Raw genomic sequence first — 23,859 nt, 5'->3', positions numbered from 1 at the left:
GTTTGTTACTTTTAACCTGACTGTCCAAGGCAGCTGCACTAAACTAATTGTCCAGGGCAGATCCACTCATAATGACCATCAGCTCAGAGTTGGAAGTAGCACTGGAGAATGAGGTGGTGTCAGGGCACTATGCTTCCCTGCCCTCTTTTCCAGGGATGCCAAGTAAGTTTCTGCCATGGCTGATGATGTCAGCACTACACTAACATTACTTCAACGGCAGGCCACCAATTAATACTTAATGAACAATGCCCTTAAGAGCAAAACCCCATCTCTGCCAAAAATACAAAAAATTAGCTGGACGTGGTGGTGAGCGCCTATAATCTCAGCTACTGGGGGACTGAGGCAGGAGAATTGTTTGAACCCAGGAGGCAGAGTTTGCAGTGAGCCGAGATTGCACCATTGCACTCCAGCCTGGGCAACAAGAGTGAGACTCCATCTCAAAAAAAAAAAAAAAAAAAAAAAAAAAAAAAAGAAAAGAAAGAAAGAAAGAAAGAAACGATTCTCATGACCCTGTCAACATCTTCAGTTTTTCCCAAGGATAGTGTAAAATTATCACACAAAACGTAAACCCAATTAGATCAACGTTCTCTCCTCACCAATCCATACCTAAATCCATATTTCAAAATGGTCCTCAATTTTTCACAATTTAAGAAGACTGAGAGGAATAACCATGAACAAGCAAGGTTTACACAGACGTCAGTCTTCCCAACTCTCGCTCAGGAGCTCACCCCAAACTCCTCCTGTGGAATCAGCCCGGATAACAGTTCCTGGTGGCCGCACAAGAACAGAGGGTCCCACGAACCCATGACAGACCCCACCATTCAGCCCCAGGCAGAGGAGGGAGGTGGACGGTCACGAAAGACAGAAAAGCAGGGAACTGTGATTCTTCTGAGTTAATGCAGGTGATTGGGCCAAAAAACAAGGCACATCCACCTGTGAATGGGGTGAGCTCCCAGCTGGCTGTGCAGAGGCTGTAGATATGAAGGAACTCACTTCCCTGCACACTGAAGTGCATGAGCATCTCCACATCGACCGCACCTGGGCTCTGCTCGCCCCTCACAAACTAAGATGACAGTGGCTGCTTCTGGACAGAATGTCAAGGACAGATGGACAGACATCCTGGACAGACACTGTACAGAGACCAGGGGCTGGGAAGGGGGAAGCGGCACAGCCTTGGGGCCAGCAGGGGCGAGGCCAGGAAGCCTCGGTGAAGGCCTGCATCTCCTCATCCAACAGAAGCAGGAGGGGCCACCCAGTGAGGGCTGCAGCTGCGGTGAAGTGGCCAGTGGGACATAGCAGGAGGCCGTGGCCAGCCTTACCCCCAGCCCAGGAGGAGGGGCCCAGCTGCGGGCACTGCCCCGGGAGCCAGAATCCTGAGCCCCCAGGGAAGGTGGGAAATTGCCCCTGGGCACTGGGTGCTCAGGCTGGAGGTGGTGAGACCTCGAGGCCCTGCAGTCGGGGAGGTGAGGGCAGAGATGGCCAAACTGCAGCTCAGTGAAGGGCTTTGTCAGGAAAGGCCCTCAGAGGCTGCCTCACCAGCCAGGGGGAGGTTACTTCCAGCCCAGAGGCTCAACAGGGCCCTCGGTGGTGATGCTTAACCTTGTCCTCTGACAGAGGACCATCGAGACAGAGTCACTCAAACCTCTGCCAAGCTCTGCACCCAAATGAAGCTGTTACCACAGACGCTGAGGCAGGTAGTGCTCATCTCAACTCTGTACAAGTGGTTTATTTAGCCAGTTCTCCAAATTCTTAATGACAAACCACACTAAACGTGTGTTTTCAGTATCACCTATGCTCATAGCTATGTATAAAATAACTACCACAAGGAAAACTAGGTGGTGAACCCAGGAGGAGGAAATCCCCACGACGAGTCGAGAGAACACCAACGGACCGTTGGCTCTTCCCGGCTGAACCCAAGAGCACTTGGCTGGGCTCACTTCCGTTCTAATTTCCAGATTTATTTTTACTTTCCCACATTTTCATTATGAAAATGTTCAAACATATTTAAAAAGTGGAAGAACAGTACAACGAGTGGTCAAGTTTTCTCCACGTGGAGCTCCAACAACTGCTAACATTTCGTTAGATTTGCTTTCTCACTCTCTCTGTAGATCAGACAGAGAGACAGATTTGTTTCTTCTCTGGAGCCACTTGAAGGTGAGAGGCTCCTGCTGCCTCACCGAGTCCTCAGGCACACGTTCCCTAGGAATAAAGGCCCCTCTGCAGCCGCAGTACCATCATCAGCAGACAAGAATGATTTCAGAGCATCGTTGTCCAGGTTATGTTCAGGTAGCACAATCGTTCCGAAAACGTCTTTTCTATCCGGGCCACACACTGTGCTGAGTGACTCTCCTTCCCCGTCTTAGTCAGGGACAGCCTCGCACCCCTTTTATCTGTGATCTTCACTTTTCGAGAAGATCATTGCATTGTCCTGCAGAATATCCCCTACCCCAGAGGCATCTGTTTCTAGGGCCATCATGAAATTCCCTACTATGCACCTCCATTCCCTGTAAACAGGAAGTTTCAGTCTCGAGGCGCGATCACCTTCTGTCAAATGCTTCTCGGCAGCTTCCGGGTGAGGCTGCTGCTTCACGAGGGGCGCGAGCTCCTACTCCTGGTCACTGACGGCACGGCCGCGACCAGCACCACACCCCGAATCAGAAACGTCTGGAGGGGCCGCGGGCAGCCGAGACACCTGGAGGTGCGAACGGCACAGGCGTGGGGCAAGAACAAGGTCAAATCATAACGGAACGTCTGATTCCAGATACTTCCACCTGGGTAAGATGGTGACATCTCCCTAGCAAGTATCTGAAGCCAGAAAGCATGACAGAAAATTCACGACCTGCCTTCGTTCACCCAGGCTGCTCTAACAACACACCACAGGCTGGGCAGGGGCTGGCAAATGACACAAGTTCATTTCTCACAGCTCTCAGTCTCAGTCTCAGGCTGGGAAGTCCATAGTCAAGGCCTGACAGGTTTGCCTGGTGAGGGCTTCCTGGTTCATAGACGGCGCTTCTCACTGGGTCCGCACACCATGGAAGGAGCGAGGGAGCTCTCTGTAGTCCCTTTTCTGAGGGCACAAATCCCATTTATGAGACCCTCACGACCTCCTCACCGCCCAAAGCTCCCCCTCCTAGCACTATCTCCTCGCGGGTGAGGATTCCAACTTGTGAATCTTGGGGAGACACAAACATTACAAAAGCCCATCATTTAATTTTTTTTAAAGGCATTTTTGCTTCTGCAAAGTCTCAAGATAAAATCAAAAGAAAGAGGTCTGAGTCAATCCACACAGTTCTCCCAAAAAGGGAAGTGATCAATTGCCACCACTTTTTATCCGAGACCTGCTGGGTGCCCCGGTCTGCATGACTGATTCTAAAACGCCATCCTCTCCTCTGCCACTCAGAGGTCAGAGTCAGTCCAGAGCTTAACACCAAGGCAGAGCTGACTGAATGACACCAGCTAATCCAGTAAGACAAGCCAAGACTCCTGCCCAAGGCCTAATCCTTCCCCCAGGGAAACATGGAAGGGCCAGACACCTGGCAGCCCTTCCTTCCTGCTCTAAAGCCCCAGAGACACAGCGCCGGCCAGGTGTGTGCCTGGGGCAATGCACAGTAACGTCAGCTGGGCACCGAGTCTGAGAACATGTTATCAAGTAAAAATGAAAACAAGACTGCTGAGAAAAGTTCATGCTTAATCACCTCTGGGCTAAATTCTAAATACAATGTTATTTCAGAGCTAGGTGGAAGTAATTCCTTAAAAATATATATGAACAGTGACTAGCAACCAGGGTGATAAGTACTCAATATGTGTTTGATGAATAGATGAATTTTTAAAATTTATGAAAAGAGCACGCTCTATTTAGGAGAATTCTATTTAATTGGATGTCCTAACTAGACAGTGGTTCCTTCGTGCTGACAGCAGAGTTTGTTTCAGTTAACTCAAAAAATGGTAAGTCACTCTAACAGAAAACCAAAAGGCTTTACAGAGAGTCAAATTATGGTGCCAATTCAACCGTGCATGGCAATTTCACCTTAATATTTAAATTCTCGAAGCACCATACTCAGAAAACAAGACATAACATACATAAATGCATCGACTAAAGCACCATCATCTAGAATTTGACAAAGTTTGACTGTGAGTTTCAAGAAAAGGGCTGATGAGGCCAAGAAGTTCCTTCCCCTCTCCCCTTACCTCCCATTTTGGTGACCAACTTAACGCAGAGAAATTCCTGTTTCAGGTTTGCACACATTGGAACAATCCTGGTATCTATTCCCCCAAGACACCAACAGGCTGAAGTCTGCAGGGTGCACATATTGAAAAATCACAGGAGCACTAGAGTGGCGGAAAGAGGTGCCCGTGAAGACGTCATCCTTTCTAAGACAGGGTCTGATTCCGCCTCCGGGCCCTTTTGCAAAAAGCCATTGGTACAAATTCATAGCCACCAGGAGGAAACACGCAAAAGACCCCACTGCCCTCCTGGCTTCCCAGAAGGCCTCAGAAGGATGAGACATGGAGCCTGCGTGCAATCCTGGACCCTCCTCCCTGCATTCAGTTTGACATGTGTCACTTGTTTGACTGACGGAGGTCCCACAATGGGCACAAGGAGACCCGTCAGGTCAAGAGGGTGCTGCCCGGCTCATGGTCCACACATGCGGACCTGTCAGGTCAGGATGCCCGGCTCATGGCCCACACGTGGGGATGCGTCAGGTCGGGAGGGTGCTGCCCGGCTCACGGTCCACACATGGGCATGCGTCAGGTCAGGAGGGTGCTGCGCAGCTCTCAGTATCAGCCACATATGCACATTCTCCACTGAAGCCACTGCATGAAACCACTGCATGAAGCCACGCTGGAAGCACTTTCTGGCAGGTTTAGGAGGCTCGTGTCCAAGGTCATTAAACACATGGCAAGCTCGCCTTGGAGGCATTTTACTTTGCCTATGACAATGAAGCATTCTCATTGCACTGAATAGAGCACGCTTTCTTGTTCAGTGCCTCGTTGAAATAGGCATTTTGTACCTGTCTTACAGATTACATCAAGGCCCTAATACATTTAGACCCTTGTCTCAGGTACACACAAAGCAGCGGCATCTCTAGAACATGTTTTGGACCACGGGAGGAAACCAAATCGCAGCATTATCCATTGATGTTGCTTAAAGTGTATTTCCAAATGTGTCTCCCGAGCCCGGCCTGTGTTCACGGCTTCCGCTGACCACACGCCATCTGCTGGGCACTCTGTGCACTTTCTCTCACACCCGCCACGTCTGTGGTCCTGTGCCTATCCCGCCACACGTCCCCACGTGGCTAAATCTCCCACACTCACCACGCCTGTGGGCCTGTGCCTATCCCTCCAGGCGTCCGCACCTACCACGTGGCTAACGCACACTTCCTACAGGCGGCAAGTGCCTGAACATCCCCACGGCTGGAGGGGCTTTGGGTAGGTTCTACAGAACCCACAGACAGGCATGGCCACCCCGCCCACGGCCACCAGAGGCTTTGCTTTGTCTCTAGAGGTGCCCTTCGATGAGGCGACATGGCAGATGACCCAGTGTTAGGTAATTAAGACTCAGGAAATCACGGCCGTCTTACCTTTAGAACTCACCTCTCTCCCCAGCACTATATCGCGAAGGGTGGGTCGCCAGAGTTGGGGAAGAGATGCCCAAGGCTCCCTCCTGCCCTGACAAGCTGGGACACTGCTCCCCTCTGTTGGTTTCTCACCGCACCTCAATAAACTGAGCTCACAGCAAGAGGCAGGCATGGGCTGAGTAGAAACACACAGCAGACCCCGGGTGGGCAGGACAGAGGACGAGGGTGCTCGCGGAGACGAGGGTGTGCCCCAGGAAGAACGTGCACGCGGGGTAGAGGGTGCGCGCGGGGAAGAGGGTGCACAGGCCCCGAGAACCTGGTGGCAGCAAGGCCGGTCAAGGCTGAACTCCAACAGAGGCAGCAGCAACGGTGTTGGGCAAGTCACAGAGAAAGCACCACCCAGAGGGGCTGCATGAACCAGCAGCGACCCCAACCCAACGTGCTCATCGGACTGGGCACACGCACACGCTGTGGACACGTGTGAATATGTTCCACTTAACGTGATGTTACATAATAATCAACAATGTTAAACCCACGACTTCATTACATGGCATCTGGCACATTGAGACTTTTTATTCTGTCTCTCTTCCTATACAAAGAAGTGGAAAATAGGTCCAAGATCATTCACAACAAATTATTGCTAATTGAAACAAAAAAAAAATTCCTACCCTCACCTTGGAGGATCTCAAGGCAACACCTCTTTCTTTGAGGTCATGGTTGGGACCCTCTCCGGACCCCTAGATGGGTCTGAAACTGCAAGGAATCCCCAAATGGGCAGTTTTGGGGCCAGCACAGATGCCAGCCACACATCCAGGCAGGTCTTGGCAGGTTGCTCCGTGACTTCGGCTGGGTCACTAACCTTTTCTTGCACTCAGAACCTGCCAGGAACGAGGGCACTGGCCCGCACGTCTCTGCTCCCAAGGATACATCCCCTATGTTCCGCTGCACTCTGGGTTCCATGCCTTAGATCCCAGGCACCTTAAAGTTGACGTTTCCCCACCAGCCCTCATGAAGTTGATACTCAGATAACGTCCTTCCTCTCCCACCTGGTCAGTACCCGGGGAGAAAGGAACCCGGGTCTCAGATTGATTTTCTGCCAGTCCATCGAAAAAACAACTGGCCAGCAGCACTGGTGCACAGCACTGCCAGGTTACCCGTGACGAAAACAAAGCAAAACGAGATATACTCAAGTCAGCTGCGGCAAGTGCTTCTACATCCCTGCTCCAACAAGGAAAGACAGGAGGCCAGGAGTGTGGCTCACGCCTCTTGTCCTTCCTTGTTGGGTCAGGGGTACAGAAGCATTTTGGGAGACTGAGGCAGGACAAATGCTTGAATTTGAGACCACCCTGGGCAACATAGCAAGACTCGTCTCTACAAAAAAAAAAAAAAAAAAAAAAATAGCCAGGTATGGTATCGTGCCTGTAGTCCCAGATACTCAGGGGGCTGAGGTGAGACGATCACCTGAGTCCAGGAGGCAGAGGTTGCAGGGAGCCAAGATTGCACCACTGCACTCCAGCCTGGGCATCAGGGTGAGACCCTGTATCAAAATAAAGAAAAAACAAAAAAAAAGATAAGAAATACAGGAGACCACTAATAATTCCAAATAGTGCCTGCTAATTTGAAATCTTTTCCAGATATGGTGAAGGAAATCATTTTTCTTCCTACGCCCATTCTAAGGAAACGTTTCTATTTTTCTGCTATACAATGTGGTAACCTGCCATTTCAGATCCTGGCCTCTTTAAGCAGGACTTGCTGGAGTGCCAACAAAGCAGCGCTCTGAAACCTCAGCATCCTCAGCATCACCCTGGAGGGCAGGTGAAGGATGCTGGGCCTCCATCTCCAAAAGTCACACTGGGGTGGGGCAGATCTGGGGTGAGGCAGGGTTTGCATTTCTAGTCTAGGGCCACACCACCCTAAACACGCCCATCTCATCTAACGCATACCAGAGGGAGAAGCCACGTAGGGCAAGTCACAGAGCAAGCGTCCAGGCACCAGGTCACCAGTTGTCTATTTAAATGCAAACCCGTCAAACAGCTTAAGTCAAACAGGTTCACCCTCCTAACACATTGGCCAACACAGCTAGTGATAAATATCACTGCTGTTAGACCTTCTGCTCACTGATGACCAGAGCAATGGCCTGAAACATCAAAGCTGAAGGGTGTGTGCCACGGTCAGGGCTCTGAACACCCCCATCCCAGGCCATCTCACACGGGTGCCTTCACTGGCACCGGGGTCTCACAGACCAGCTCCACGCTCACACTTACTGGGACGCAACCACCCTTTCAGCCTTTCATGCATCTGTACCCTACAGCAGTGTTCAAGGGAGGCTAATTTAAGTAAGAAATGTAATACGGACATCTGTGAACTCTTCCTCCATATCCACTGAGTGGCCGTCCAGAAACAGAAATATTAAAAAGAAAAAGAAGATTTAAGAGTCAAACACAGGGCCGGGTGCAGTGGCCCATGCCTGTAATCTCAGCACTTTGGGAGGCCAAGGCGGGTGGATCACATGGGGCCAACAGTTTAAGACCAGCCGACCAACATGGCAAAATCCTGTCTCTACTAAAAATACAAAAATCAGCCAGGCATGGTGGCACATGCCTGTAATCCCAGCTACTAGGGGGGCTGAGGCAAGAGAATTGCTCGAACTGAAAGGCAGAGGTTGCAGTGAGTGGAGGTTGCAGTGAGCCTAGATCATGACACTGCACTTCAATCTGGATGACAGAGCAAGACTCCGTCTCAAAAAAACAAAAACAGGCCAGGCACGGTGGCTCACGCCTGCAATCCCAGCACTTCAGGAGGCCAAGGCGGGTGGATCACAATGTCAGGAGATCGAGACCATCCTGGTTAACACTGTGAAACCTCGTCTCTACTAAAAATACAAAAAATTTAGCAGGGCGTGGTGTGGGCACCTGTAGTCCCAGCTACTCGGGAGGCTGAGGCAGGAGAATGGTGTGAACACGGGAGGTGGAGCTTTCAGTGAGCCTGGATCGCGCCACTGCACTCCAGCCTGAGTGACAGAGAGAGACTCCATCTCAAAAAAAATAACAACAACAACAACAACAAAAACAAAAACACAGAAACTCGTGGAACAAGCCCTTGCCCCACTCCATGTCAGCTGTGCTGTGCCACCCAGGAGCATGCCAAGCTCAAAGAGTCATCCACCTGCCTTGCGTAAACGATGTCAAAACTCAAATCACAGAGACTGAGATTCCCTAGCCCTCGCCATGTGCATGTCACTCACAAGCAGGCATGAGGACCCCCGCAATTCACAGGGAATCCCTCTGGCCATCTGATGACCATCCATTCATAAATAAAAAGCATTAATTCCAGCGGGGTTGCAGAGGTGTATACATCAATACTTGTTAGTGTTCACAAATGTTCCACTTGCGGATAGAGTGACGTTACAGAATTGGGAAGAACTTCACAGACATACGAGGGGTGCATTTAAGGAAAAAGTGTAAGGAAAAGGTGAGAAAATGGAATATGCTAACCTCTGTCTTTTCATCACCCTCTAAATCTTATGATTCCAGTTCTGTTCATTCTGCAGTGAAAAATAACAAGTGATTCACACTCAGACACAAGGTGGCTTAGGAAACTATGGCTGTTTTACAAAGATGAAACAATTTCGAAGATCAGGATTCCATGAACGTACTTACTTAAAGAGAGAAGAGACTGGGAGTTACACATCAACTTACCAAGGCTGTCCCGAAGTCCAGGAGCCCCTTAGGAGAACAGAGAATGTGCAGTCTCCACAGACCAATGCAGGTGGCTGGGCCCAAGAGTGGGGACGGGTAGGCTGCAGGAGGCTTGAAGAGGGAGCTGTACCACCAGCCTCTCGCAGAAATTCCTAATTAAACCCTGACAGCAACTCTGTTTAGTGAATTGTCTCCTGGTAACTAAGAAGAGTGAAGCTGTTGAAAGCCTACAGCCAACCCTCTGGATAACAGTTGAGATGTATTTTAGAGAAGGAAATGATCCTGTCACAATCCCAGTCCTGCCCACAGCTGCAAGCACGTCCTGGGAGTGCGGCTTCTTGCTCTGTCAGCACCAGAGCCCACTGTAGTGCCACACGGGTTCTGCCCGACCTTCCCACTTCAGGGAGTCTGGGCAGGTGCAGCTGAAACACCCAGGGGGCAACCCCCACCCTCACTTCTCAAAAGTACATGCAGAGGCAGACAGAATGAAACACGGCCCCCAAACCTCAGACGTACGGTTCAGCGGCACGGCCCACCATAGAGCCACATGGGATTTGCCCGACGCCCCCAATTCACAGAGTCTGGGCAGGTCCAGCTGAAACAGCACCTGGGGGGCAACCTCCAACCCCACTTCTCAAAAGTACATGCAGAGGCAGACAGAATAAAACACGGCCCTCGAGCCCCAGACATAAAGTTTGGCACGGGCATCTGTGAAACAAGAACAAAAGTCGCATGGGAAAGTGAGCACAAAAATGAAAAAAAATAACAGAATTACAGTGAAGATGGATGAGATGGGGAGGATTGCGAGGAAGTTGAGAAAGGGACTGAGGACCTGAAGGGGGACATAAGGGCTGGACATTCCCGACAAGGTAACAAACACACCTCTGGATGAGGTTGGACATCATCTTCATTATGGAAATAAAGGGGAAAAGCCTGAAAACATCAGTTTCCTACCAAGAAGCAAAAATCAAACTGGCTTCAGATTTCTCCTCTACAACACTGGGTTCCAAAAGATGAGGATGTGGCATCCGTGGGGTCTTGAGGGAGAGCTGGCACAAACGTCCCAGACCTGCCGTCTCCAGAAGCAGCTGAAACAGCCTCAGATCCAGCAAACTCTTGTCTTGAAAAATCTATCAGAGTACACCCCCTTATCAAAGGGACGCGTGGCTGCAGGGGTTGTGGTGTAAGGCAATTTAGAAATCTTACTCCGTGCAGACCCTAAACTTGGGAGGCTGCTGGTCACACCCTGGGAGGACCTCAGCCAGCGGGAAGCCCTGTGCCTCCTCTCTGCTCCATCTCTAATGCCAAGAAACATTTTATGCATAATATTACGTTATTTCCAATTTGTTAAATTGTATCTATTAAGTCCATAAAGAGACCAAGAAAATGTATAAAAACATTGATGACTTCACGGTGGTATTATAATTAATTTTTAAACAAAACATGTTGTCTAAATTTTCCAGACTGAAAAAATACTCTTTTTAGCAAGAAAGGTGCTTTTAAAGTCACCATAAACAATTATATATCCATCCTACGAACGTGGTCTTAAAACAAAAAGTGAAGAGCAAAAACAGCAGAAGGAAGTGCATGAATATGTTGATAACGTTTATCTCTGAATGGGGGCGCTGTTTTGCCTTCCATTTCCCTATGCTTGAAGTGTCACCTCTGTAATGTAATAATAGAGCAAACACCATAGTTGAGGAAACACTGCTGCCCACTAGGACATAAACCAAGTCTCCTCCACAATGCTGCGACCCCAACCTCTGATTTTATCTTTTAAATCAGCTAGGTTCTCTCCCCTAAAAAGAAGCATATTGTATCATTACTTTTTAAAGTTAGGTGACTTAACAGGCATACAGACTTAAACACCTTCTGGAAAGGTGATGTGTCAAGTTTAACTAAGATTTCTTTTGTTCTGAAAAGAGCAGGGGCACGTTCCCAGGTGAGGGGACTCCAGGAAACACTGGCTGTGTCCGATGGGCCCTCACCTGGAGAAACAAGCGCTCGACGCCTCCACTCTCCACCCGGACTCAGCAGGAAAGGGATGCAGAGCTGAAGACAGACTCATCTATAAAAACCCCAACGGCTGTTTCCAGGAGCTACTCACTGTCCCGTGCCGCTGCACCCTGCTCCCCTGTGCAGGTACCGGAGCTGCTGTCCAGGCTTCCCCAGACTCTCCACGCCTCCTTCCACCCCACGTCAACCTGCACCACCCAACTACCCACCGTCTCTTACTGACCACCGGCCTCAATTCCCGCATAGCCTGGAAACTGCAAAGCTGCCTGGCAGCAAGAGGGGACGGGCAGCGAACGCACCAGCCAGGTGGCACCTGCTCCCACCAGACTGCAGGGTCACAGCCCCTGCCTCATGGAGCCGTTGTTATGCACAACTACACTGGGAAATCAATGCAGCTTTAGCTTTCCTTTGGTGCTAAATTAACTTTATAACACTTGGTTATAACATACATTAATTTTTACAGCAATTACTAAAATAACAACTCATAATGCATTCATTTACCATATTCAGAAAAGCAACTGAAAAACCAAACACACAGCAGAATTTTATAGGACTGTAGTAGTTTTTGTTAGGTTGTCAAATTATTTTAAGCTCAAAATTAAAGTAATTAAATCTGTGACTCTCAACTGGGGGAGGTGGGCACACACAGAGAGGGGAAGTTAAAATCCTTTTTTTCTTCCAAACCTCACACAGACCCACTCGGCTGGTCATTCCCATTGCTGGAATTATGTCCTGTTCCTTAGGTTAAAAACAACTGCCTTCATGCCTATTAAAAATAATGTTTCTTCCTTTCCTGAGTGATTGTGAAATGAGCCATGGTGGCAAGGTAGGCACGAACCGAGGGAAACTGAGTCCATGCCCACATTTGATGGTGGGCAAGAACAGAAGGAAATTGGGTCCATACCCACATTTGATGGTGGGTGAGAACAGAAGGTAACTAGGTCCACATCTATATTTGATGGTGGGCAAGAACAGAGGGAAACTGAATCCGTGTCCACATTTGATGGTGGGCAAGAACAGAGGGAAAGTGTGTCCAAGTCCACATTTGATGGTTAGCAAGAACAGGGGGAAGCTGGGTCCACGTCCACATTTGATGGTGGGAAAGAACGGGGGAAACTGGGTCCACGTCCACGTTTGATGATGGGCGAGAACACGGGGAAACTGGGTCAAAGTCCACATTTGATGATGGGCGAGACCAGGGGGAAACTGAGTCCACATCCACATTTGATGGTGGGAGAGAACAGGGGAAAACTCGGTCCACGTCCACATTTGATGGTGGCTTTTAATGCACTGCAGCCTGTGTCCCCTTGACCTTCACGAATTTTCAGGTAGTAAGAAAGCAATTTTTCTTACTGGAAAGGAGAAAACTAAGTGGCTGCAAAGTAATATAATTTCCTTAAAGCAAAACAACAGAGAACCAACTTTGACTTTTTCCACATTACCCAGTAATTCTAAGACTAAGGGTTTTGTCATGTTACAGCAAATGCCGTTCATTAGGGGGAAATTGGAAGTCAGAACAGTGTGTGCTATTCAAATTCTCAATGAATAATTAACTCAAATGGGTTCAGAGTGCTACAAAATGAAATTAATTTGTTTTTAGTTTAACCCCAAATCCCCAATCCCTTGCCAAATGATCCGCTATGTATCCTACATAAAGGACAGGGTCTTTCTGGCAGAAAACCATTAACAGCTTTTATTTGCAGTAAGAGAAGCATGCCTTCTTATCAAACAGGTGCATGGCCCCCTTGCGGGGGGGTCACCCATCACCTGCATCCCCGTGTGTCACGGTGTTGCCGCACACCATTAACGCATCAAAATGGAAAAGGAAATGTAAGCAGTGTTTGCTGTCCAAAGTTCACGTCAACAACTCCTTATTATGAAGGCACTTCTGAGCCTTTCCTCCTGCATCTGGGAGCTGCCAGCAACCCAGTTCCAGGAGAGAAAATAGCTCGACACCTCCTGCAGCCCATGGAGTCCTCTTGTTGGGACAAGGTCCCCCCAGGAGAGAGGAGCCCCCAGCAGGGTCAACACTGGAGGTCCTGGGGGTGGGTGGTGCTGGGGAGGCCATGCGGGGAGGGCTGTTCCCTGTTCCCTTCCCCTCAGGAGACAGCTGGCCCAAGGTGACACAGGACCGGATGGGATTTCAGGGTCAGGGACCACGGAGCCCGGGGCTGTGGACCACACCAGCCCAAAGCCACTGCATGCCCCAGACCGGGGCTGTGGACCACACCAGCCCACGGCCACTGTATGCCCCAGACCAACACGAGAAGAGTGCAGACCAACAACATCTTCGTCTACGGTAGGTGTCACGGTTATCGTTCCTAAGAGAGTCCACGGCCACTTCTACCAGGTGCCCTCCACTCTTCCCCTGCCCCAGCTGGTCCCCCTGTGACAGCCGTGTCTTTGAGAACGGGGTGTGGAGCCAGGGGGAAAACACAAAATAAACCACCTGCTACTAGAAACAGCCTCGCTGTCCTCAGGGAGCCGGTCCTGGGGCCAGCCTCGCTGTCCTCAAGGAGTCGATCCCGGGGCCAGCCTCGCTGGACTCAGGGAGTCGGTTCCAGGACCCCATGGACACCAAATCCAGGCACATTCAAGCCCCACAGGTGGACCTGCCGAACCTGCGTGTACAAAGAGTCGGCCCTCCGACACGCGTTTCACATGGCAGGAACACTGTATTTTCTGCGTGTACAAAGAATCAGCCCTCCGACATGCGTTTCACGTGGCAGAACACTGTATTTTCTCCCTGAGTTTGGTTGAAAAAATCCACCTATAAGTTGACCCGCAAAGCTCAAGCTTGTGTTGGACAATAGTCAACTGTACGCAATTGACACTGATTCCTACCAACAATATCCAAATCTTACCATGACCAGCACGATAAAGAGAATGAGCAAAATTTAAAAACTAAAGCAGAGTTTTTTCCTGCTAGTTGGGGCACTGCGTATCCCCTGTGGGAAAGACAACACTGGCCGCTGACCAAACTCCATCGGCCTCTTCCTCCGTCCTGAGGGCATCTTCCTCCATCCTGACAGCAGCCTGGGCTTACCTCAGTCCCAGGGCGGGGGAGGAGGACGCACTGTGCACCCTCCCAGCTCTCCTCCGCCCCTTCCCTCAGGCTGGCCCAAGAGCAGCCTGAACAGTCAGGTGCTGGGAACACCGAGCTGCCCCTCCTCGGCCCACAACCTCAGGCCACCTGTCTCATTTGTGACGGAGAAACAGAGCTGCAGCTGCAGGCGGGAGGCGGGACACGCTGGGATCTACCCATGGCCAGGCCGAGCTACTCTGATCACTCAAGCTTCACTTTCATCACTTGCTCTACCAAATAAACTAGAATAAAATATGCCACTTCCTCCTTTGCACACACTCCCAAGCCTCCCATCCCACTTCCCGGCGCTGACCCCATAAGAACACTTTCTGTGCCTTTCCAGGTATTTTCTATCCTCCTCAAGCACAGAACCACATTCAGAGTGAATTTTTTTTTTTTTTTTTTTTTTTTTTTTTTTTTTTTTTTACAGAAATGGCACCAGGGCAGATGATTTTTTTTGTACCATTTCTTTGGTTTCTTGGGCATTTTCCGCACCAGGACAGATGGGTTCTGCTCTCCTTCCTCCCCACCGAAGGCTGCCTCACAGCAGCCACACACAGAGCCGTAAGCCCTCGCAAGACTGTGGGTGTCTCGGGGTGCCCCACGTCCCCAAAGACCAAGGGGTCACAGATCCACACTGTCCAACAACACTTCAGACATGGCCTCGAGCCTGGGAACCCTGCTGGCCAGCCCAGGCCAGCAACAGAATAGAGGTGTGAGAGGTAACATTTGCACTTCTTAAAAAAAAAAAAAAAGGCAGATATTCAGTGCCACATTTAAAATGATCATGGCGGCCAGGCACAGTGGCTCATGTGTGTAATGTAAGCACTTTGGGAGGCCAAGGTTGGCAGATCCCTTGAGGTCAGGAGTTCAAGACCAGCCTGGCCAACACGGTGAGACCCCTGTCTCTACTAAAAATACAAAAATTAGCTGGGCATGGTGGCAGGCACATGTAATCCCAGCTACTTGGGAGGCTGAGACACAAGATTCTCTTGAACCCTGGAAGCAGAGGTTACAGTGAGCTGAGATTATGCCACTGCAATCCAGCCTGGGTGACAGAGCAAGACTCTGTCTCAAAAATAAAAATAATAAATAATAACAAAAGAAAAAATATATATGCATTCCTAGTCCCTTGGAGCTGCAGCAACAAAGCTGGTGATATATTTTGGGTGTTTCTAATCAATGTTTTCCATGAGCTACACTGCAAGTCTCAACCTTGACCCTGCTACAGTAATCATCTATTACAAATTAAAACAAGAGCCATAACTCTGTCTCCTACTAAAATATTCTAACTGAGACATGTTAACAGAATACATTTCTTTGGGTGAGAAAGTATCCACCAGGGTGGGGAACAGACGGCCCACCGATTGTGCTGTGGCCCTAACCACCAAGGACTCATGAATCATCCACAGCAAGGCTGGTGACTCAAAAAGAACACTAAATTGCTCTTTGACATCAATTCTTAAACCTTGAGAAACCAAAGTTCTCTTTGTAACAGACTTTAAAAAGGATGAAGTCAGAAGTAGCTCAGCAGAGATGCACCAACTCTTACCTGGGAGAGACACTCCTTGCTAATCACGTCTGGATTAACGGATGTGCTAAAAGCATCTCTTCCAACAGAGACACAAACTGAAAACAGGAATGCCATGAACACCTTCCCCAGATAACCCAGTCCTCACCCATCCACCCCTCAGGAGGTCCCCAGACAAGTCCAATAAGGAAATGACCCCACAGCAGATTCAGGTGCAGGCAGTGAGGGTAGTGGCGTCAGGGAATTCCGCCGTAAACCTTGGCAGCACGCAGGGAGGTGTACCCAGCTGGACAGGTGAAGTCAGAAGTGCAGGATGATCTGGCCATTCCAAATAAGCAGGGCATAACAATTTTGTTAAAATGAAACCCAGCCTTTGAAAAGGCCCGGACTTCCCACAATGTGTGGTATTTATAGTGTGGAGGGCACTGTAGAGAAGTTATCAGAGGGTTCACGACGGCAAGATCCACGGAGGCTCTGCCATGTGCCAGGCATGAGACAACAATTCACACAAAACACCTCATTTCACCCTACACAGAGTCCACAGACTGCTCCACAGTCTCCCAGGTAAGAGTTGGTGCATCTCTGCTGAGCTACTTCTGACTTCATCCTTTCTCAACTGCTTCATGTTTCACCCTACACAGAGTCCACAGACTGCTCCACATTTCACCCTACACAGAGTCCACAGACTGCTCCACATTTCACCCTACACAGAGTACAGAGACTGCTTCACAGAATACTACCAAAGGGGACCATCAAATGATCCCCAAGAAGTAATGAGCGCCTTAAAAGTAAGAAAGCCAACCTCCTCCCCCTCTATTAACTTCCTCTCCTCATTTCCGCAGAACCAAAGAAATATGAAGGGCCAGTGACGCCCCACTGAAGAACGCTCTCCTGGTGGTTACACTCTGTACATAGGGAGAACAACACTGCTCCGTGCTGCATGAGGCTACTATTCTATACTACACTAGTACGATCTGTTTGTTCTATTCTATACTATTCCATTCTCTATGATAGAATACTACAGCTTCACTCCATACTATAAAACGCTGTACTATCTGTTCTATTCTATTCTATTTTCTTCTATACAGAAAGGAGTTAGCCAGCTTGCTTTAGGCAGACAGTAAGGGAAGGGTCCCAGAGAGCCTCCAGCCCATGTTTTGTGCAGATAGGGGGACTTGCACGGGGGGGCCCTCCTAAACATGCTCACAGCAGACTAAAGGTCCCCATGCACACGAGGGAATGGGGTGGAACCACCAGATATTTGCTCCTTAGACAGCGAGACCAGCCCCATCAGCTTCTATATAAAAGCCCTTGTAGTCAACTGGGAAGGGGGCGACCAGCAATCTGCTCTCAGGACCCCTCTTTTCGCTGAGAGCTTAACTTTTAGCTTAACGAGTTCCACTGCACTCACTCTTCGATGTCCCCGTGCCTGTTTCTTCCTGGTCATTAGACAAGAACCTGGACCCAGCTGAGCTAAAGAGCAAAACTCCTGCATCAGTGCTACAGAACACTATCCTCTCTGTTCTGTGCCATGCGACTCTACTATTCCACACCACACTACGTAATATTAATACTATGCTGTGTGTTCTAATCTAGATTGTATTATGCTATGCAATACTACGTCATTAGTTCAACTGTATACTCTACAATACTATCCCACTTGTTCTATTCTAGACCATGTAATACGATTTTTCCTATTGTATACTATACTACATAATGTTACACTGTTTCTTCTGTTCTATGCTACCCTATATAACATTATGCTATTTGTTCTATTCTGCGCTACTCTATATAATTATATTCTGTTTGTTCCATTCTATACAACACCTTGCATCATTTTACCATGTTCTACGATACAAGAGTAGAGTCAGTTATACTTTCATAATCTTTTCCAAGCTCTTACCCAGTAAGAAATGTGATGTTTTACTATGCCTCACATAAATGCACATTTCATGATAATCAATGCCACTTCCTATGGTTGTAGAATTCTGTCTCTATGATTCTACTGATACGGCTTCTTTGGGCTTTTCTTTAAGTCCTTTGCAGTGTCTGGTTTCCTAGTGAAAAGATGACTAAGGTCCCGATAAGATCCTACAAAACCAGCATTCACACAGGCTCACCTGTGTGCACTCTGCTGGACTCCGTGTTGAAGGAGTGACAGGAAGACAGACGGCTGTCGGTGGATGGAAGGCAACAAGCACAGAGTAGATTCCAGAACTGAGACATGTACCAAGGCTCTGGCACAGCTGAGGGTCGATCCCAATTCTAGCCTCTCACAGAAAGGCAGAGGGGACTTAGCACAAAGAGCACGGAACTTTGCTTTAATAAAGCAAATGCTTACCATCCACTGTGAGGAGCTCAAGGAGAAATGGCAGTAGGCTCTACTAATGATACTGCTTTAAAAAATGGAAGGGAGAGGGTACATTTTCACATGGGCCATGTGGAAAGTTGGCTGGACCTGCCGCTGGACCTGACACTGGACCTGCTGCTGGACCTGCCCCTGGACCTGTCGCTGGACCTGCCGCTGAACCTGTTCCTGGACCTGATGCTGGACCTGCCGCTGGACCTGATGCTGGACCTGACGCTGGACCTGCCCCTGGACCTGCCACTCGGTCTGCTACTGGACTGCTAACAAATGCTGCAGATTTTTATGTAGAAAAAAGTACAATGCGTCTGAGAGCAGCTGTCCCAGCTCTGGATGAAGCCGGCAGAAAAAGGAAGCAGCAGAGACGCTGGTATCATTCAGTGGGCAGAGTCAATGACCCTCCTCTAAGTCCAGCAAAGCTCAACCTGCATGTCTGCAACTAGAAATACCAATCATAAGCCAGACCTCCTGGCAAATACCATTGACCTGCTGTAATTCTGTGTGGTGTATTATGTCCCATGTACAGGAAATCTTTCACAAAGCCTTTAACCAGGAAGTACTAACATGACTTTTAATGCAATATAACAGCTTTGCACCCATTTAACATATATTTAACCCCAGTGGTATATTTAAATATATATTTTATAGAACATCAGGCATGTTTACCTAATGGCTCGAACTTTCACAATGTCTCTCTCCCTGAGAGGACAGCGGAGGATCCCATGCACTGTCTCCAGGAACATGCCCCTCCCAGAGAGGATTCACAAATCAAATGTGCACATGCATGCATGCACAGACACATATCACACACACACACACACACATGGACACGCACACCTATATGCAATACATACATTCACACATGCACACACGTTCACATAATCACATAATACCACCACATAACAGACGCGTACACATACACACAACACTCAAACACACGCACACAAACATACAACACTCAAACACACACGCACAAGCATACACACAACACTCAAACACACATGCATATACATACACATTCTGACACACATACATACGTAAGTGTGTAGACATAACATGCACAAATATACATGTATAACTATATACACATGAGCATCCATGCATGCCTACTTGCACATATGTGCAGTCGTGCCTAAACACGTAACACATGCACACACATACATGCAACACAAATACACATGCACACATATACACATGCATGCACATGTACATTACACACAAAGGCACACATACATGCACAACACATATACATGCAATACACACTTTCATACACATAAATGCAAACACACATACATATATACATCCCTCAAAGACCCCATTATTCAATTCTAAACAAAGTGGTTTATCCCCCAAATGTACCTTCCCGTAATTAATAAGCTCTACTGCACATTTCTTGTTTCAAATAATGAGGTCTCACACACAGCACACACACATTTATACTCCAATACGTGTGAACATATAAATAGAAATAGGCACACGGGCACGAAGACCCTCTTCTGTAAAGGTATTCTCAAACTTGAACTGAACGAATTCTGCTAATTATAGTCAGAGTCAGCAAAGATATATATTTGACCTCGGAATGAATATACTCGTTCTTTTCGTTACCCCTGGCAACAGCAAGAATGTAAAACACTTGTGCGATATCATGTCACTTATTCAATCCCACTTCCTGGGATCTGACCCACTTGGAATAGCGTTTCTGTCTGAGTGATTTCCTTCTGACTAAAATCATGAGACGATTCCTTCTCTTCCTGCTTTCTCTTTCCCAGGCCTTTTCACTGCCCTTTCATCATCTCAGAAATAAATCATACTTGTCAAAATGGAACGCAAAGAAACAGCCTTAGGAGAGAATCCCACAATGGAATGGACCCAAGAGAGGAAAAAATATTCTTTTTGAAAATGTACAAAAGGAAAAGTCAAGAGGCCTGGGTTCCCTCTCATGACAGAAACAGACGTCAGCATAGCAGGTCGCTCAGCACAGTTCAGCTCTGTGTATGAAACAGAGATTCTAGTCCTTGTCCCTGTTTCAAGCTCTGTGTATGAAATAGATTCTAGCCCTTGTCCCTGTTTCATGATGTTGCAGTGAAGGTAACAAAACAGACAAAGGGCACAGGCTGCAGAAAAGGATTTTAAAAGGATGACTTTTAAAATGTGAGCCTGCTTTTCAAGGGCACAATGAGGACATTTTCAAGTATATTAAAGCTGATTTATAAGAGATAGGTATAAAGACTCTACAAGGTCGTTAGACTTTAGACTTACAAAGAAAACAAATCACATTCTCCTAGCATCACCAGTCAGGTGTTCCACAAATACTAAGAATAGCCACTGCAACGGGGTCCACTGTGAGGGGTCAAAACATAACCCATGAAGCATGGCCGAGAGCTCCTATAACCTGATTTCTAGGAATCTAATTTTAAACATCCTCACAGCTAGCACATCACAAAAATACAGAGCTCCAAATGCTGTAACACAAGTGCTAACAACACCTAGCCAAAAATATACGAGGCATTTCAGGCAAAAATCCCAGAATCAGAAGAACACAAGTTTTCTAAGTTCTTCAAAAGCCGGTGCTGGTTGAGGCTCCTCTGCAGACTTCAACAAAAGACACGCTAGAATTAGCCATTGACGGTAACCCTGAGTCAACACGCACAGTGTTCGGAAAAGCACAAGGCCTGCTCCGGCTTGAGACCCCTGGGAACTTTCTCTGGACCGCACCGAGTGGACGACTTTGAGAACTCAAAATAACCAACAACCAGTCCATGAACAGAGAAAGAAGACTGCAGCCTCCCTGGGGACCTGGCTCCATGCCTGCCCCCTTTCTTCCGGATACCTTTGCCCTTCCTGGCTCCCTCCTCCACCTGGAGATGCTCTGGGTTCAGGCCCCTCTCCAGTTGTGTCTCGGTCCACAGCTGGCTACCTGTGTGAAGCACCAGGCCTTGAAGGACCATCTCCACCTGCTTCCTGCACTTCCCACCCACTTCCACCATGACACCCAGGCTCTGGCTGCTCTCAGGGATCAGGGCCGCCAGGCTCCCCCACAGGCTCCAACTGGAGTCCTGCCCCCTGGTTTTCAGCAACACTTGGGACTTTCTCCTGGAAACTCTCGGCTCTGGGCTTTAGTGAACTGCGCCATCCAGCTCTTCTCTGGATTCTAAGCAGGGCCTTCTCTGGGTCTTCCAACCCTTCCTCCATTTCCAAATGTGGGCTTTCCTTTGGCCTCCTCTCTCCAGACATGCACGCCTCACACTCTGGCTACTTGACCTGCACTTCTACCTAAGAGGCTCCCAAATGCTCCCTGCTCCAGATTTTCCCCAAGCCTCCTCCTGTATTTCCAAACTTGCAGCTTGCAGTGGTGTCTCTAAGTATCTCTGAGTCAGGTCCACACTTGCTTCTCCTGATTTCCGGCAAAGCGCAACGGCGACCTCGGGGTGCAGACTCGCAGCTTCATCCGCCTTCCTGTACTCCCTCTTCCCCTCCTGACCGAGGCACCGAATTGCTCAGCTCACTGGCTGCCTTCTCTCCTCCTCCGGCCACGGCGAGTGCCCTGCATGAGCCTGCCCTGTCACCCCCCGGCTCCACGGCATGCCGCACATCAGAGACACGATTCTCTCCGAAACCCTCAGTGGTTCCCTAGTATCCCACAGGTAAGGACTTCCACATTCTGGCCCCAATCTAACTTTCTGGCCTCAGATATGCACATGCATATTTTATCTGTGCAAAGAGAGTACAGGCCTCACACCCGCTCTCATTCCTGGGCTCCTAGTTCCTCTTAAAGGTGCTGTATGAGGTACCTATGCACTTTCCAAACACTAACTGAATATGCGCTTGGAGAACACTTACTTGATAATTTTGTGGCATTGCCGGATAACGTGGACAAAGTGAGAACTACGCAGGTGTGTGGACGCTGCCTTGCCCAGACCTCACTTACCCAGACACTCCCAGATGCTCAAGGTGACCAGCCCTATTGGCGCACAGGCAGGCGCAGGCTGCACCCCCACAGCTGGGCCCCGCGAGCTGAACTATAATTACGAAGCAGTTGTTTGCTCCTAAATCTGTTTATGCTGGTGCATTTGTTACACATTACTGAAACCAACAAAGTATGACTCCAAAGAGAGAATAATTGTATGAAAACTAAGTTGGATGCCTTTCAAAGACTTAATATAGGGGAATTTTTTTTTCATTTTAATCTTTTTAAAATTGCTATCAAATTAGGTATGGGCAAAAAATATATACAATGTTTGAGGAAATAATTTTTAACGGTTTCATATCTAACATACCTTGCTTCTCTTGTGTTGCCTATTCTCTTCTAGAAGAATAAAAACTGTGGCAGGCCTGCGATGGCTGTGGTTGAGGAAAGAGGCCACAGCCACAGCCAGCAGAACCATGCTCAGCAGCAGCCTAGCCCCGCGTGGAAGAGGCGTGAACACTCTCGGGAGAGGTGGATGTGAACTAACGGTTCCCAGCTCTGACCTCTTTATCTGAATGCGGTGATTGGTTTTATCTGAATGTCAGACAAAAGGGTGTCTACGTCCAGGAAAGACTCTAAACACTCTGGACGCTGCTGCGGCAGATGGTGACCGTGACCCAGTGATACCACTCTCCAGTGGGCAGCCAACCCAGTCTCCTAACCGTAAAGGACATTCATAGCAACACTACGAAAAAGAAACACTACTGTTCTGACCCAGAAAAGTGAAATGTAAAACATAAAATACACAGGTTCTAACTAAGAGGCAGACAGACCGGGCACGGTGGCTCACGCCTGTAATCCCAACCCCTTGGAAGGCCAAGGCGGGTGGATCACTTGAGGTCACGAGTTTGAGACCAGCCTGGTCAACATGGTGAAACCCCATCTCTACTAAAAATGCAAAAATTACCCGGATGTGGTGGCGGGCACCTGTAATCCCAGCTACTTAGGAGGCTGAAGCAGGAGAATTGCTTAAACCTGGGAGGTGGAGGTTGCAGTGAGCCGAGATCACGCCACCGCACTCTAGCCTGGGCAACTCCTTCTCAAATAAAATAAAATAAAATAAAATAAAATAAAATAAAATAAAATAAAATAAAAGGCAGAGAAAAAAAGGAGATTTCCTCTGATCTTAAAAACAGAAGTATTTGTTTCACAGCGTGGATAATTGAAGATCTGCATAGAAATCACCTAGGGTCCCGCCCTCCCTCACAACAGACTGGGATAGAGGGAAGGAGGGCAGGAGGTGGGCCCCTTGTCCACGAGAGCCTCCTCCCACCCCATCCCCTTCCTCAGGAGGGCGGCCTGCCCAGTGCAGGCTCCCTTCTCCCCAGGTAAGACCCTGGCGTCTCTACAGGAACACCCACCTCCCTTCCCTGCAATCCACTCCAGCTGCTCACGGCCAGTCAGGGGGGGCGCTCTTCAGAGAGGAGCAAACGGTTTGGAGGACAGCCTGAACTCCAACGTCCCAGGTGTGGCTTGCCAGGAAGCACAGAGGAAGGATGCAGGTCCCCAGAAGGAGGAGGCGCAGGAGGACGATGAGAGAGAAGAGAGAGAGACAAGAGAGGCAGACTGCCCAGCCGGGGGCTGAGCACAGGATCTGGCTGAGGCCCCCTGGGGAGGG

At 48.8% G+C, this 23,859-nt stretch overlaps 1 protein-coding gene and 1 pseudogene across 1 annotated transcript in view; one reads left to right on the top strand and one right to left on the bottom strand.

Moving 5' to 3' along the window:
* LOC141408391 (uncharacterized) overlaps positions 1 to 23,859 on the bottom strand; it is a 45,561-nt gene that overhangs the window by 2,448 nt on the left and 19,254 nt on the right. The gene's annotated exons all lie outside the window — the stretch shown is intronic.
* Positions 13,262 to 22,883, top strand: LOC135966744 (uncharacterized; annotated as a pseudogene).

This window comes from Macaca fascicularis, chromosome 13, assembly GCF_037993035.2.
Source record: "Macaca fascicularis isolate 582-1 chromosome 13, T2T-MFA8v1.1".
NCBI classification, from domain to species: Eukaryota; Metazoa; Chordata; class Mammalia; order Primates; family Cercopithecidae; genus Macaca; species Macaca fascicularis.
Note: the sequence above shows the minus strand (reverse complement) of the source record. Positions and strands in the feature narration are given on the sequence as shown.